General features: G+C 44.0%; 1 protein-coding gene and 1 long non-coding RNA gene across 5 annotated transcripts in view; one reads left to right on the forward strand and one right to left on the reverse strand.

Moving 5' to 3' along the window:
* RPTOR (regulatory associated protein of MTOR complex 1) overlaps positions 1-16,463 on the forward strand; it is a 510,229-nt gene that overhangs the window by 326,331 nt on the left and 167,435 nt on the right. The window lies entirely within an intron of this gene.
* LOC128344540 (uncharacterized) overlaps positions 1-16,463 on the reverse strand; it is a 125,722-nt gene that overhangs the window by 80,160 nt on the left and 29,099 nt on the right. Inside the window, exon 2 of the long non-coding RNA XR_008315907.1 lies at positions 8,621-8,753. This is a non-coding gene — a long non-coding RNA (uncharacterized LOC128344540). The remainder of the gene's footprint in view (positions 1-8,620; positions 8,754-16,463) is intronic.

Here is a 16,463-nt window from a genome sequence, read left to right on the forward strand (position 1 = left end):
ATACCTACATGCTTAAGATAGTGCTGTCAATCACTGCCTCAGAACAGCCTGTCACATTCCCTGTTCCCACCATCTAAGAGGGCCAAAACCCACTGTAGCAGAAAATATTTGCACAAGGGGAAAGAGTTAATGTTTTCCCTACTTCTTTCTGTTCTTATGTCATGCTACTGCTTTCTGGTGTTGGTCTTGCTGCTGATTTTGTTCTGCCAAAGTTTTGTTGAGGGACAGAGGCAAAAGAGCTAAGCCACTACTGATAAGTCAATATTTGTAACACCAAGGCAGCACATGCCTCAATAAACTAGTCTTGAGAAACACCTAGAAAAATTGTAGATAATTTTCACAATGAACTTTCCAAACTAAAGCTTATTGCCGGAACCATTTTCAAAAGTACCACTATATTCATTCACACTTCCACCTTCAAAAATGTGAAATGGTTAGCATTAGCATTGCCCCATTGTGTGCAAGTACACACACACATGCTCGTGCACACACACACACACACAGACACTAACCACATACATCTGAGAACAGGATTCATTACTTATTATATTGATGTATAGCAAGTGAGTTAAAGCAAAAATCTGAAATCAAATACGACAGAGCACTGATTGATGGCTGCAGAAACAACAGACATGATAACCTGCTCAGTGCACTCACTGCAGACTGAAATGCTTAACACAGTGCCAGAAATCTATAATGCAATAAGACAAACTGGTGTCGATGCTCGCAGAATATGGGTGCTTTCTACTCAGACTTATGTAGCAGAAAATCCATTCCAACATTCAGAAGTAAACCTTGCAGAAAACATTAGGCTAAGACATAAGTGATTGGTTATCAAAACCCTGAGGTGGACTAAAAGCATTTGTAAGACTGACTCATTTCAGAAAATTAAAGCCAACATCATTTCTACAACCTTCCATGTGAAAGAAGAGGATCAAAGTGAGTCTTTTTTAGTTGTTTCATTTCTGAAATGGTATAGCATTGCAATCTGAACAATTTCTAATCCTCTCCAGCATAATCAAGTGGACTTTAAGGAAATCTGGAAATTTCCTTCCTTCCTTCCCTTATTTATAAAGTCAGGCACTGCTGTACCTCAGGAGGCTTAAACTAGAAGCAAGTTGGAGAAGACTGGGATAAATTATTCAAAAGTATATTATATTTTTGCTATATGTGTATTTGGAGAGAAGACAGATTAAATTTTCAATAGGGGAAATAAACACTTCAAAGTAAAACATTGCTGCCATTTCTTCCAGGGAAAGAGGGGAGTTAATGACAAGAATCACAGAGGCCTTTCCATACTTTAATTTTTGATGTGGAGTCATGGGGGAATCATACTGCCTGCCTTTTCTAGAATACCTGTGATCTTTCAAAGTAATAGCTTATATTTTACATTTTCATTCAGAGTGCCATATTGATTTGATTGATAAGTGCAGATGGAGGCTTCTTTAAAGGTAAAGTGTGCCGTCGAGTCTGTGTCGACTCCTGGCATCTTTAGGGCTGCATCAGATTTTCACCCACACAAATTTTCAAGTCAAAGGCACGTTTCAGAGTAGAGGTTTCACATAATCCCTCTCATGTTTTAGTTTTTTGTGCACTTTTCACTGCCTGTCTACAGATCCTTCTTTCCTCAATCTGCAACTTTGCTGTCAGTTTTTTTCTTTTAAATGGTGTTTTCCCTGAAATCATCTCAGCCAGTGAGGGGGGCAATATGGTGACATCACATTATCACACAGCTTCTCAGATGTTGCTGGATGATGACATCATGAAGCCAAATCCCAGTAAGGACAGAAAAATTGTCCTTGCTTTGAACAGGTTTACTGATGAAGATTTACAGGCAATCAGGGTCTGGTTTTTTTTAAACATGATGAAAAAGTGAGGACAGTGTTTCCTGCTCTCACCCTAAACTGGCAAACTTCTTCACTCTTTCACATAAATCCCCCTCCTGAACATTGCATGAATTGGGTATATTTGAATCTTGTTATGGGGTGTGTTTTTCACAAAATATGTTCTCCCTTTTGACTTAGCCCTAGATTTTTGTGCTTTCCTTCTAGAGTATTTCCCTTGATGCCTTCATTCCTTCCTTTTGCAGAGGAAAAAAAATGAAACTGCTTTCCTCTTAACAGGCAATCATGAGATGAATGAAAATATTTTAAAGGTATCTCTTTCATAGGAAGCAGGGCAAGACTCTCATGTTTCTTTTTATAAGTATAAATTGGGGAAATGACTTGATTAGCAAGCCAGAGTTTGCCAATTCGAATCCCCGCTGGTATGTTTCCCATACTGTGGGAAACACCTATATTGGGCAGCAGAGATATAGGAAGAGGCTGAAAGGCATCATCTCATACTGTGTGGGAGGAGGCAATCTGTATTCTATCAACGAGCTGGCTCCTGTATTCTACCAAAGACAACCACAGGGCTCTGTGGTCATCAGGAGTTAACACTGGCTCGACAGCACACTTTACTTTAGGACTCAGTAACTGGCCACAGCAACCTTTAAAAGCGTTGCCTGTGGCCAAATTTGGGGATGAGTTTTGTATGTTCATGTAAATCTGCTTTTAGTTTGGTTTTCTGGATATTGCAATTCCAATTAAAGATAAACTAGCTTATAGTCTTTGAGGAGGTTCATAAGATATGGGTGGGCAGCTGATAACAGGTTGTTGGAACAATTTAAAAGGTTCACGTACTTGGGCAGTGTTTTTCATTTCACTGTATCATGGGCTTATCAGATTCTTCACTCTCCAGAAAGGTTTTAGTCAATCGGTTAGTCTTCTTAATGATTTTTCAGTACTGAAGGTGGCCAGTACATGCCTGCAATCATTGAAGATTTTAATGCCAAGGTAGAAGCTCAAGTTCTTTTCGGTGTTGCCATCTGGATTAAAGGTATTACTTTGGATTCAGATCATATGTATGCCTGTTTTTAATTAACTTTAATATACAGTATGTTCTCAGATGTGTACCAGATGTGATTTTTCTGGAAACTGGTCATTGTCCACTTGTTGTGAGGGTCTGGTTAGCAGGAGCTATCAAATCTTGGTTGAAGATCAATTACTTTCACAGTGCTACAGAACTCATATCTCTCAGCTCACATGATGGATAGTTGATAGATAAAATTAATTTCTCATAAGGTTCGATTTATCAGTTTCTCTTTTTTCCTAATTTACCATGTTGGTCTTGAGGTTGCATTAGATTTAATTAAACAGAGACTTTGGGATACCACTTTCCAAGAGTTATCTGCTCATGCAAATACAACCTGCTTACCACTCCTGTCAGGCATTACATATGTTGATTACTTTCAGCTAGCTACTTATCTCAACAAAAATACCATAAAGTTTTTACATAAGCAAGATGAAATATTCTGCCTTCTCAAGTGCCAGCAGGATGTTGTGCTGCCATTACAGTGTCTTTAAGAACTTGTCTGTGCAATAATCTTGAAACTGAATCTGTGGGCATGTGCTGTGTCTTTAATGTTGATGATAGAAAACAAGCAATTGTACCTTCACTGGCTTTGTTTCTCTGTAGATCCACAAGTTCTTCGACATGGTCTCTGTTCTCTACGCATTTGGGCTTTGTGCCTGCGCAGAGACTTCGACAGAGTTTCTCCAAGCTAAATTCCCTCTAAGCGTTTAGGTAGTAGCCCCTCCCCCTGTGGATATATGTGGCTGCGCGCGACTCCCTCCTCAGTCTTTCTTCATCCGTGAACAGTTTGACTTCTCAAGTGGCTCCGAGATAAATCACCTTTTCAAAGTAATTATCCTTCTTAATCCATTTCTTAGTATTTTCTTCCTTTCTATTTTGATGTGGTTATCTCTTCTCTCTGTTAGTGTTTTCTTTCCATCACGTCCCCCCGCCCACCCTTCGGAGCTCAGCGTTTTTTTTCTGGTTCCTGCATCTTATGGCCAGCAAGGTCATCTTTAAACTCTGTCTCCGGTGCAGGGCTAAGATCCCCTCCACTGACGGACACAATCACTGCCATTTTTGCCTCGGCGAGACACATAAAGTAGATCCATGCACACACTGTGCAAAGTTCACCGAACAGGCTAAGAAGAACCAAGCCTCCTGTTTAAGATCTTGGCTCTGGGAACAGGTGTTGAAATAATCTGAGGCAGCCTCTCAGCCTTCTTCTATGCAGGCGGTGGTCAGCAACTCCCCGCCAGGCTCGGGCTTACAGCCCCCTATATCTTCTACCTTGTCTGACGCTTTGACGCCTGGACCCGAACTGCCTCCAGAGCCTACATCTCCTACCTTGTCCTTGGGACTGACTGTTCCCACTGTACCGTCCACTTCTATCCCAACAACATCAAACCCAACGGTCTCCACAGCATCTCTAGCCATAAAAAAGAAAAAGAAGCCACAACAGGCTTCAGACATTGAACAACCTCTTAAGCGGAAGCTTCCCCCACTGTGCGACCCTCCCGCCAAAAAGAAAAAGTGCAAGTTAACCTCTAACAAACCACTCCAACACAAGGAACGGCACCTTGAACCCATGCCGGCTACTGCCCCAGACATCCTCAAACCCGAGGACTGCCTCAATACTGAAGACCCTATGGCAGCTCCATCTGAACCCAAAGATCCAGTCTACAAACCAGACCCTCTTTTGGAACCAAATGCTGAAGAAGAGGAACCAGCCCTTGAACCCGAAACTGATCTCTTAGAAGAGGACTTGGACTCTGAATTCGAGAGGCTACACCCTGAACACAGATATAGAGACCATAGCCATAGACCACAGATATAGCTAGCCTACCTTGATGTGCTTATTATCAGGACCGCTGCTATTCCACTTATGACGACTACCGATGCTGTCGTCAACCTTCAGAGCCGCCTTACCACTCCAGACAATGGGACTCATATGAACCCCCACAGCATTCTACTTATCTGCCCTCTCAACATTACACATCCCAGCTGGACCAGTGGGATTACAGGGCAACCCCTAGGGATCGCTCTTAATCTCCACCGCACACTATTGTAAAACCACCAACCACAACTCAGCCTCCTACAGCCATCACACCTCTTCCACAGTCCACTGCCACACAGACTGTCACCTCCTCCACCTAGATCAACCTCCTTGCTTCCACCTAAGATTCCATCACAAAATCATCTGTCCCACCCTCCAACATCTACCCACTTTGATGTTAGACATCAGAACCTCCCCGAAACCCCAAAGGACCCTGACCTGCCTACCATTGAGGGTGACTCATCTGATTAAAATCTGACTGCGAGGATCCTGACATTGAATCATATCATTCGGATATGGCGTCCCTTGGATCATCTCCACAGGAACTCTTGTCCGACCTAAAACCCAGTTCTCCCTCGGAGGACTATAAGATTTATGCAGACTACAGCTCTCACATGGCTAACTCTTTAGAGGTACAACTCTCACACCAGGCCAAGGCAGATCCTGATCCTCTTTTCAGTCTTATTGAGGCAGACACACACACTCCTGTGTCTCTTCCTATGAATTCCGCCCTCATGGACATCACAAAATTTTGTTGGCAAAAACCATCATCTCTACTTTCAAGAAACTTGAAAGTTTTTACAGAGTCCATACCCAGGATGAACAAGCAGGTAACTTCTTCCTTAAACACCCGGCTCCTAACTCTCTGGTCATTGAGTCCTCCTTCTCAAAAAATAGAGGGCGCCAGCTTCCATCCCACCAGATAAAGAGGGTGAGAAGCTGGGTACCTTTGGCAGACGTCTCAACTCAATCTCCACCCTGCATCTTCGGATCGCCAACTATCAGGCGTACAATGCTCGTTACAACCATTTCCTCTGGGAACGCCTAGCCCCCTTCCTAGACCATCTTCCTCCTGACAAGAAGGACCCAGCTAAGGTCTTCCTCAGGGAAGCAGCCCAGTTAGCCACACAAGAACTGCATGCAGTTAGACATTCCACTAAATGTGCTTCTAAGGTGGTAGCCACCTCCACTGCTGTTCGTAGACATGCCTGGCTATGCTCCTCGGGGTTAACCCACGAAGTGCGAGCACATATTGAGGACTCACCTTTTGAAGGAGAAGCCCTCTTCGGAGAAAAGACAGACGAAACCTTACAAATGTCCAACGCCTTCATAATACTGCGCACTCCATGAACTTCCAATCTCCTGTCTTTTGCCCTTACTGGCAGCAACACCAATCCCAATGCCCACTGAATCAGACACAACAGCCTGATCGCTCCTTTCGTGCACCTAGATACCAAACCTAGGAACATAGGAAACTGCCATATACTGAGTCAGACCATTGGTCTATCTAGCTCAGTATTGTCTGCACAGACTGGCAGCGGCTTCTCCAAGGTTGCAGGCAGGAATCTCTCTCAGCCCTATCTTGGAGAAGACAGGGAGGGAACTTGAAAGCTTCTGCTCTTCCCAGAGCGGCTCCATCCCTTAAGGGGAATATCTTCCAGTGCTCAAACTTCTAGTCTCCCATTCATATGCAACCAGGGTGGGCCCTGCTTAGCTAATAGGACAAGTCATGCTTGCTACCACAAGACCAGCTCTCCTCTATAGAAGGCATACCTCCTTTCCTTCTAGCCGCCAGTCAGCACCCAGATCCAGACCCTCACCTGATCTCCCAAAGAGACAATGACTCCCGGCCTCACCTCAGATGGGGGACCCGTCTATCTCCTTTTCTCTCAACCTCAATCTCAAGAATTTCAAGATCTCAAGATCTTGAATCTCAAAATCTCAAGTGGTTAGAGTGCTGGACTAGGACTGGGGAGACCTGAGTTCAAATCCCCATTCAGCCATGATACTAGCTGGGTGACTCTGGGCCAGTCACTTTCCTCTCAGCCTAACCTACTTCACAGGGTTGTTGTGAGGAGAAACTTAAGTATGTAGTACACTGCTCGGCTCTTTGGAGGAAGAGCGGGATATAAAATGTAAAAATAAACCTGGGAACACATTACGACAGACCCGTGAGTCCTCACTATTGTAAGGATTGGATAAGCAATATTATTTTCAGCTCCCCCTCCATTCAACTCTCCCGTTGCTACTCCACCCACACCTATCCTCCTCTCAGAGATCGAGTCCCTACTCTACAAGGATGCAATAGAACCGGTGCTAAACCCATCTTCTCAGGGTTTCCACTCCACTTACTTCACCATCCCGAAACCAGACAGTGCCCCGCAACCTATTTTAGACCTCCGTGAACTCAACAGATGCGTTAATTACAAACGGTTCAGAATGGTCACCATCCCTACCATCCTAGCCCTCCTCCATAGAGGGGCTTGGTTCACCTCCGTAGACCTGAAGGATACCTACTACCACGTAACCATTCAACCCCAACACCTGTGGTACCTTAGCTTCACAGTGGCAGGAAAAACCTATCAATTCTGGGCGCTACCCTTCGGTCTAGCCTCGGCACCGAGGGTCTTCACAAAATGCATGGCCCTGATCATCTCTTACTTGCAACAAAAGGGTATTCAGGTCTTCCCGTACTTGGACGACTGGCTCCTCATAGCGAACAACCCGCAGAATCTGCGCCACACCTTAACAACCATGGTCACTCTCCTGAATGCGTTCAGCCTCCAAATAAACTACGCCAAATCCAAACATACTCCAACCAGGTCCATAGAGTTTTTGGGCCTCCTTTCCGACTCTGTCCAGGCAAAACTCTACCTTCCAGACCGGAGGATTCAGGCAATCCTTTCCTTTTGGACAGAGGTGCTCTCTCGCCCTTGCCACACAGCAAGAGTTATCCAGCTGCTCCTAGGTTACATGGCTCCTACAACTCACATGCTTCCTCATGCACACCTCAGATCCAGGGTCCTGCAACAATGGTTCCTTCACAGGTTTCATCCTCAGTCAGACTCCTCAGTTCGACATCTACAGATCCCCTTGCAGATATGGCACTCCCTTCTTTGGTGGAACAACCCCAACAACCTCATTGTCAGCTCCCCATTCCACCCTCAACAGCCCTAATTAATCCTCACTATGGAAGCATTGGAACGAGGCTGGGGCACCCATGTCCTCGACCTCCACGGCCTATGGACCAGAACTGAGGCCTCTCATCACATCAGTATTTTAGAACTCCTAGCAATGAAGCTAGGAACGGCTTATGAGAAGCCCTGAAGAGGTTTCTTCCTCTCATCGCTCATTCCACAATAGTGGTCCAAAGAAACAACACCATGGCAAAGGCCTATCTGAACAGACAGGGAGGTATGTCCTCTCCTAACCTGCTACGCCTTTCCATCAGACTTTGGCTCTGGTGCATCCGGCACTCCATATCCCCCATAGCCGTCCACATCCAGGGCAAGACCAACATACAGGCAGATGCCCTCAGCAGGATCGGCAGTACCTCCCACAAGTCGCAACTAGACCAACCGACACTGAACTCTCTCTTTGACCTCTAGTTCCCACCAACAATAGACCTTTTCGTGTTGCCACTCAATGCGCAATGCCATCTCTACTGCTCACGGACAGGCTTAGGCCACAACTCACAGGGTGACGCCTTCATGATCCCTTTGATGGGTCTCTCAGCCTACCTCTTCCCGCCCATACCCTTGATCCCCAAAATCCTACAAAAGATTGTACAGGACAAACCGGAGTGCATCCTCATCACCCCCTGGTGGCCCAGGAGGCCTTGGTTGCCTCACCTCCTCCACCTCTCCAACAACTTCGACAAACACTTACCAGAGATTCCTCATCTTCTCACCCAGCAGTCCGGGTGTCTTCTTCATCCCGACTTGCCATAACTTCATCTCACTGCATGGTAATCAGGCCTCCTTCCCACTTGAACTTCAAGTCCTTTCGGCAGCCCACAAACCTGCAACAGTGAAATCTTACGATCACAAATGGAAATGTTTCCTTAAATTTCTGGAATCCAAGAATGCTTCCCAGACAGAGGTGTCAGCACATCTGCGCCTTTTCTCCTAGCCCTTAAGGAATCTGGCCTGAAACTATTGTCGCTGAGAGTCCATTTGGCCACCATTGTCGCCCATTCTCAGTTACATTCTTGCTCCTGGTTTTGTGACCCAATCATAAAAAGATTCCTAAAAGGACTATCTCACTTGTATCCGGATTCTCCAGCCATGGCTCCGACCTGGGATCTCAGCTTAGTACTTACATGCCTCATGTGGCCTCTCTTTGAACCTTTGGCATCTGCCTCAATTGACTTACTCTCATGTAAAGTCTCCTTTCTCAGCACTATCACCTCCACTAAGCGTGTTAGTGAACTCAGAGCTCTCAGAGTAGATTCACCGTATCTGACTTTCCACAAGGGTAAAGTCATTCTCCGTACAGACATCTCCTTCTTACCCATAAAGTCATTCTCCGTACAGACATCTCCTTCTTACCCAAGGTTGTCTGCCTTCCACCGCTCCCAACCTCTTACCTTATCAGTTTTTTCTCCCAATCCAGAGGATGACGCCCAACACCGCCTTCACACTCTGGATGTACACCACGACCTAGCATAGTATGTTCATCGGACAGCTGACTGGCGTACCTCCCAGTGCCTTTTCCTCACACACTCCGGACCTAATAGAGGGGCACAAGCCTCTCCTCGGACTATATCTCAATGGGTCGTACGTACAATTACCTTGTGCTATCAGATCACGAAATGACCCCTTCTACCCTCGATCAAGGCATATTCCACAAGAGCCATGGCGGCCTCTACAGCCTTTGACAGGTCCATTCTCCTTGACGTCATCTGCCAGGCTGCCACTTGGGCATCACATCACTCCTTTATGCAACACTATGCCCTAGATGTTCGTGCCAGCAAAAATGCCTCTTCGCCTGAATCGCTCTTCGCCTGAATCTTGCCTCCAGGTAAGATTGGCAGAGGGTGCAGCTTGGTATGCGCCCAATCGTGTAGAGCACAGATACCACGTTGAAGAATGACAGGTTGCTTACCTGTAACTTGGGTTCTTTTAGTGGTCATCTGTGCTCTTACATGCCCACCCAGCCTTCCCTCTTTAGTCGTTTTCAGGTGCGGACTCAGAGACTGAGGAGGGAGTCATGCGCAGCTGCATATATCCACAGGGGCCGTGGCTACCACCTAAACGCTTAGAGGGAATTTAGCTTGGAGAAACTCTGACGAGGTCTCTGTGCAGGCCCAAAGCCCAATCGTGTAAGAGCACAGATGACCACTAGAAGAACCCAAGTTACAGGTAAGCAACCTTTCAATATATGTTACCCTTCTAACCAAGCAAAAAGACACCTTTGAAAGTGGTGACTCAAATATAGCAGGAGGAAAGCGGTTGTTCCAATCCAACACTATCACAGCATCCCTCTAGTGGTTGTTCCTGGAGTCTGCTTTCTGCTTTCTTTTTATACTTTGAGCCCTTTAAGGGACAATACTAGTTATTACCTCCTTTAGAGATAATAAACCTGAACAGCTACATCTGAACAGTTTAGGCCCAGATTACCTGAGAGAGCGCCTTTCTCTGAAAGATCCCCACTGCTCATTAAGATAATCAGGAGAGGTTTGTCTTCAGGTGCCACCAGTTCATTTGGTGTGACTTAGTATCAGGCTTTCTCAGTTGTCGCCCCTAGTGTGGAACACACTCCCTGTGCGTATAAGTGGCTTATCATCTTTGGAGCCCTTCAAGAGAGCCACAAAGACACATCTTTTCTACCGGATTTTTAATAATATTTAGCAGGGTTTAATGATTTAAAAATTAGTTTTATGTTACTATTTTAATTGCTTTTATTTTATGTTTTAAATTATTTGAATTTTTGTTGTAACCCACCCTGAGCCGCTTTGGGTTGAATGTTATATAATTAAACCAACAGCAACATTTCTGTTATTGTTTTGTGTTAAATCTAGTTGTGTGCATCTGAAGCCCTTCAGGTACGGGCACCAAAATTACCTAGGTGCACTCCTGATCTAGTTACTGTAGCCTCTGTTCCTCAGCTTTACAAAAAGGTAGATTGGTAGATTACCTTAATCTAGCCAAGTAGGTGTAGGGGTGAGGGTGGAGGAGAAATTTATAGACAGAGACACTCTTGAAACACTTTTTTAAAAGTTTACTTGGTTAAAAATCATCTTAGTTCCAAAACATTGCAGTAATATCACATGAAAAATAGCAAGAACTTCAGTTGAGCAAAAGTACAGGTAAGGTGTTGCAGTAATCAAGTCCACTAGCCTATGCAAACTAAGCCTATCAGCAGTCTCAAAGAAGTGCAAAGGATTGTTTCTCCCAATGCTTTCCTCTTTTCCCCTGTTATAGGCCTGGCTCCCTCACTGATTCATCTTAGCAGTTTCTATCTCTCCTGTGCTGCAGTGTTTTTAGTTCTGTGATTTCAAGCTTTCTGCCTCTAACTGCCCATGTCAGCTTTTCCTGCAGTCTGCTTGGATCTTCACCATTCCAGCTTTTGTTCCTGACTCTACATTGTATCTCCAACTTTTACTTTGAGTCTCTCTTCTGCTCTTACAACTTGTACTGACTTCTCTGCTGCAGCCAAGCCTTTTTTTATTCATTCTTTCCCCACCATTTTTCTTTAAAAAACCAAAAAAACCCAACCAAACAAGCTAAAGTTCTTTCAATTTTTAAAAAACATAATCTAATCAAATATTTGTGGAGGGGAAAAACTCCTAAATCAACTGTAGAGCAAGAGTTGTGAACCTTTGATCCCTGCACAGCTTCTTCATTTCTAATAACATAGGAAGGCTCTTCTCACGAGCTGCCTAACCCAGGCTAGGGCAACCCAGCCTGGGTTAGGCTATTTGTGTGCAGTGCCGGGATCCACGCAGATCCTAGCACTGCCCTCACGAGCTGGCACAGGCTGTTTGCTCAGGCTGCTTGCACTGAGTGCCCATCTTGCACTAAGTGCCCATCTCATGGAGGTATCTTTCAATGCACCGCACACATCACTGTACATTGTAGGATATCCGGAGGCAGGGATGCATCATTGCGGCCTCTGGAGATTCACGCTGCTTGGAGCAACGCCGATTATCTGGGAGCGCAAGCCATGCTCCCAGAAGCATTTGTTGGTCGTCTAGGGGAAGGTAAGTTGGACCCTGCCTCCCCACTCACCTGCCTGCACAATCGTGAGGATAGCCTCCGGCAGTAAGCAGTTACATTGACTCATTCAATACAACCATCTATAAACCACAAAAAGGAGTATCAGGCCTCATTCCTTCATAGGGTCATTTTAGAGCGTTAAGCTATGTTAATGTGTCCCCAACATCTGGTTGTCTAGGCGACTTTTTCCTAAACTGAAACTGGGTGAACATTTGACTATTATACACTCTGCTTTCAAGGTGTGGAAAGCGTCCAGTTTAGCTGCCACTAGGGAAACACATCCTCTGTGTTTAAGGCAGCATGCTGTTCATTTGGACTCATGCAGAGACAAAAAGGACAGTCTTATTTGACGGCATGTAATTCTGCCCTGTCTTTGCATCAGTGGGGACTGAATGTTCCAATCTCATTGGCTGCAGAGACATGACAAAATTATCTGTCCTAAGGCGGCACATTGAAAGGAAGCAGGGTCAGAGCAGTAAATCACATATAAAAGCAGCAGGCAGCCTCCTCTCTAAACAAGGACTTTGGACTCGTAAGAGCCTTTGTGATTTAATGGATTTACTTCCCATGGCGTACTAGTGGTCTTCCAACATAGCTTTGTGTAGTCTAACCTTTTATTTCTACACCATGGGCTAACTAAGACTGTAACAGTTCTCTTGGTTTTCAAACTTCTGGAGCCAAGTCTTCATCTACCCGCTAAGTAAGTAGTGAATAAGTGCTGGTTTTTCATTACAACAAGGTGTTCTAGTAAGAATTGATTTGCCTACTTTCCTTTCACTATCCCTCCAACTGGACTAAATTGGGTCCAAATTGATTAGGCAGTTCACAAGTTATCCCACTTGCGCCTCAAACATTCATTTGTCTGCCATCTTGAATTGGGTTGATGACATCATCACAGAACTATGCATTTGAAGTTTCCCTACAACTGTGCCAAATTTGGTCCAAATCAGTTCCCACTTGCACCATAAACATCCACTTGTCCACCATCTTGGATCATGGTTGATTACATAATTGCAAACTATGCCCTTGAGGTGTCCTTCTGTGTCCCTACACCTGTAGCAAATTTGGTTCAGATCGGTTAAGCGGTTCACTAGTTAGCTCAATTGAGCCCCAAATGTTCATGCATCTGTCGTCTTGAATTGGGGTGGATGAGATCATCACAAACCATTCTCTTGAGGTGTCCCTGTGTGTCGTTCACTACAGCTGTACCAAATTTGGTTCAAATCAGCTAGGCGACCCACAAGTTAACCCTCTTGTTCCTCAAATGTTTACGTGTCTGCCATCTTGGATTGGGGTGGATAACATCATTACAAACTACACCACTGAAGTGTCTTTGTGTGTCCCTACAGCTGTAGCAAATTTGGTTCAAATCAGTTTGGTGGTTCATAGGTTAGTCCACTTGTGCTTCAAATGTTTACATGTCTGCCATCTCGAATCAGGGTGGATGGCATCATCACAAACTATGCTGTTGATGTGTCCCTGTGTGTCACTCACTACAACTGTACCAAATTTAGTTCAAATCACATTAGCCCGCTTGCGCCTCAAACATTCACACGTCTGCCATCTTAAATTGGGGTGGATGACATCATCACAAACTACAGTGTTGAGGTGTCCCTTCAACTGTACCTGAATTGGTTCGTATTCCTCCAGGCATTGCAAAGTTGATGAGGACACACACAAAAACACACATACACGGAATGCAGGGTGATCTCATAAACCTACTGGAAAGTAGGCTAAAAACCACTTTGAGGAATCAAATGAGACTTGTGATCGGCAAGGACAGTGTTTATTCAGGAGCAGCATAATAAAGATGGGGTACTTATTTAATATTCCTTATTGTTCATACAGTAAAAGCATCTGCAGAACATTTTCACAGATAACTAAAGCTTGGGTCCGAACACCATTATCCCCCCCTTCTCACTGTGCCACATTGCACACAGGTCTGGAGGTTCCCCCACCACTCCAGAGTGGCTTTTTGAAGAGTTGTAAATAAGTTACCATTTAAAGAGGAAAAATTGTAAGCATTAATACAGGAACAAGGGAGGAAAAACCTCTAAGGTGGTTAGAAACAAGAGGATTGGTGTCATGGCCCAGACCTCTGAGTCAGAAGAGGAGGGGAGGACTTGGTTGGGAGGGGGAGGACTTGGTTGGGAGAGCAGGCTCAGAAGCACAGCAGGAGGATCTGGCTGTGAGAACAGACTCTAGAGCTGAGGTGAGGCAGCAGCAGACAGGGGAATCTGAATAGCTGGCAGAGATGAGGGCTGAGGTGACTGTTCAGGTGGAAGCTGGAAATTCACCTGTATTAAGAAGACGTCTCAAGAGAAAGGCTTAGTGGGAGACACACAGGTGCAAGATCTCACGGGAGAGGAAATAGAAATGCTGAGTCAGGAAAGCCTAATTGGCTGCCGGTTATCTCGAGCCCTATATCAAGCGGATGCTGTCCTGAGACTGTACTGTCAGCAACGTTGCCTTCTGCAGACAGTGTTCCTTGTACTTAGAATTGTTCACCCTTTCTTGTTTCAGCCTGTCCTTGTTCTGTTCCTTCCTTGCTCCTTTGTTTCACTTATTGCTCAGATATGTTAGATGGGGAGTGGGGGAACCTAGTTTAGTTTCAAGGGACTTTATTTTGCTTATACTACTTTATCTTTGACAGTCATTCTTCACTTTCATCCGTGCAGCGAAGCTGCTACTCTTATCTGCAGAATTTCGATCTTGACTCACAGAAGTTGAGCTGGAGGGATCGTAAATCCTGTCGGGTCAGCCGTGCCAACAGATTTATGACTATTGGGCAAGCACCATCTCTGTGAGCAAGTGCAAATGTGAGAGGGCTTGTATCCAAGTCAGTGTCCTGTAATGTGCCTCCATATTGTCATGATCTAGTCTTTATTAAATGCTTCCAAAATGGAAGCCTTACCATTACTCATCCCTCTATTTTACTACTGTCAGTATTACTGTTATATTCAGCATAAGCTCATCTCTTCTTATATTAGCTCATATCCAGGCTGTACTGATTCCTTTTACCAAAATTTCCTCTTGACAGATCAGAATGACTCTAGATCCTATAATGTGGCTAAGTTCTGCCTTATAGCTAGCAAAATTCATTTAGAGCTCATTAAGAACGAAATATTCTAACGCCTATATGTATATTGCCTCCACTCGCTGCCATACATAGTATAGAATACAATATGGTATGAGATTTAACACTGCTCTGTATTAATTATATAATTTTGCTGTCTTTCTACCTTTATACTCAGTGTCATTGTGATATTAGTGTTGATTAACTTTTATATATAGTTTTATGTTCACAGTTTTAACTTCTAGCTTCTTCTACTTATTTTACTAAGTAATTTTATAGAGACTTTTTATTATTTTGTAGGAATAGATTGAACTGTTTTTGTCTATTTTGCTGTTATGCAGGTCAAAGACGGAAATAAAGACTATGCTATGCTATATTTTACCTTTCAAGTGAATTAAGATAATCTACCAATAATCTACCTACCTTTCTACCTCCTTAATTTTACTTTCAATTTCCCCCTCTGGGTAGCATTTGAATAATTCCAAATTTTCCCTTTTGATATTCTTTTTCTGGGCATTTGTAGTGGCCTTTATTGAGCAGTAGCCCATTTTACTTGCATATTTGTAGAAGTACCTAACATTTTCTCTCTAAACATTAACACGTGTGAAATATTAGCAAGTCTTCTCCTGCTTGCAAAGCTCCCCCCCCCGCCCAAATAAAGGAAAGAAAAAAATGTTTTGAAGGCTGTAGCATAGTAAGAAAATGGATAGAACAGTGCTTGTGAAGCAATTCTGGTTAATCACTGACTCTTTACACTGCTAAAGGCGGTCTCATTAAATTCTGATACTGGTGATTATGCTTTCAGAAAGATTGAATAATATTGACTGATATGACCGCATTGATTTTTAATGATGTGTTGTTAGAAGGAGGGAAAGAGATTTGCCTTAATCTGCTGAAATCTCTTTTCAAATGCCACTGAGTTTCTCTCTGCTGAACGTGTTTAACGCATTCCAAGTTTTGACCTTGTGGGAACTGTTGCAGATTTCCCACCCACTCACCCCCAATATTTTGTGTTCTTTACCTGAAATGCCTTAAAGGAGTCCAGCATCTTAGCAACATCTCTCTCTGTCGGATAATGACCTACACTGGTGTCTTCTACAATTTGCAAGCAGCACAAATCAAGGCTGTATATGTGTCTCTTTCCATGCCCCTTCACCCCTAAGTAGTATAGATAAACAGCATTCATCTCAAAGCCTCAATGTTATTGGCTCTCACTAACTATTAGGATAGTGTTTTGTAAGTCTTGTCCTTCTTTTATTTCCTGTTCCTGAAGTTGGCAATACTATTAGTCCTTCATCTGAATCTAAAAAATATCGATATAGCAACATAGCTCCACACATCTATAGGCAAGTTTTATTCATAGTGCCATTTGGGATTTGAGTCTGGAAGGTATGAGTTAGGAGACAAGGGAAAGCCTGATCTCTGAAACAGAATT

This window comes from Hemicordylus capensis, chromosome 2 (genome assembly GCF_027244095.1).
Source record: "Hemicordylus capensis ecotype Gifberg chromosome 2, rHemCap1.1.pri, whole genome shotgun sequence".
NCBI lineage: Eukaryota > Metazoa > Chordata > Lepidosauria > Squamata > Cordylidae > Hemicordylus > Hemicordylus capensis.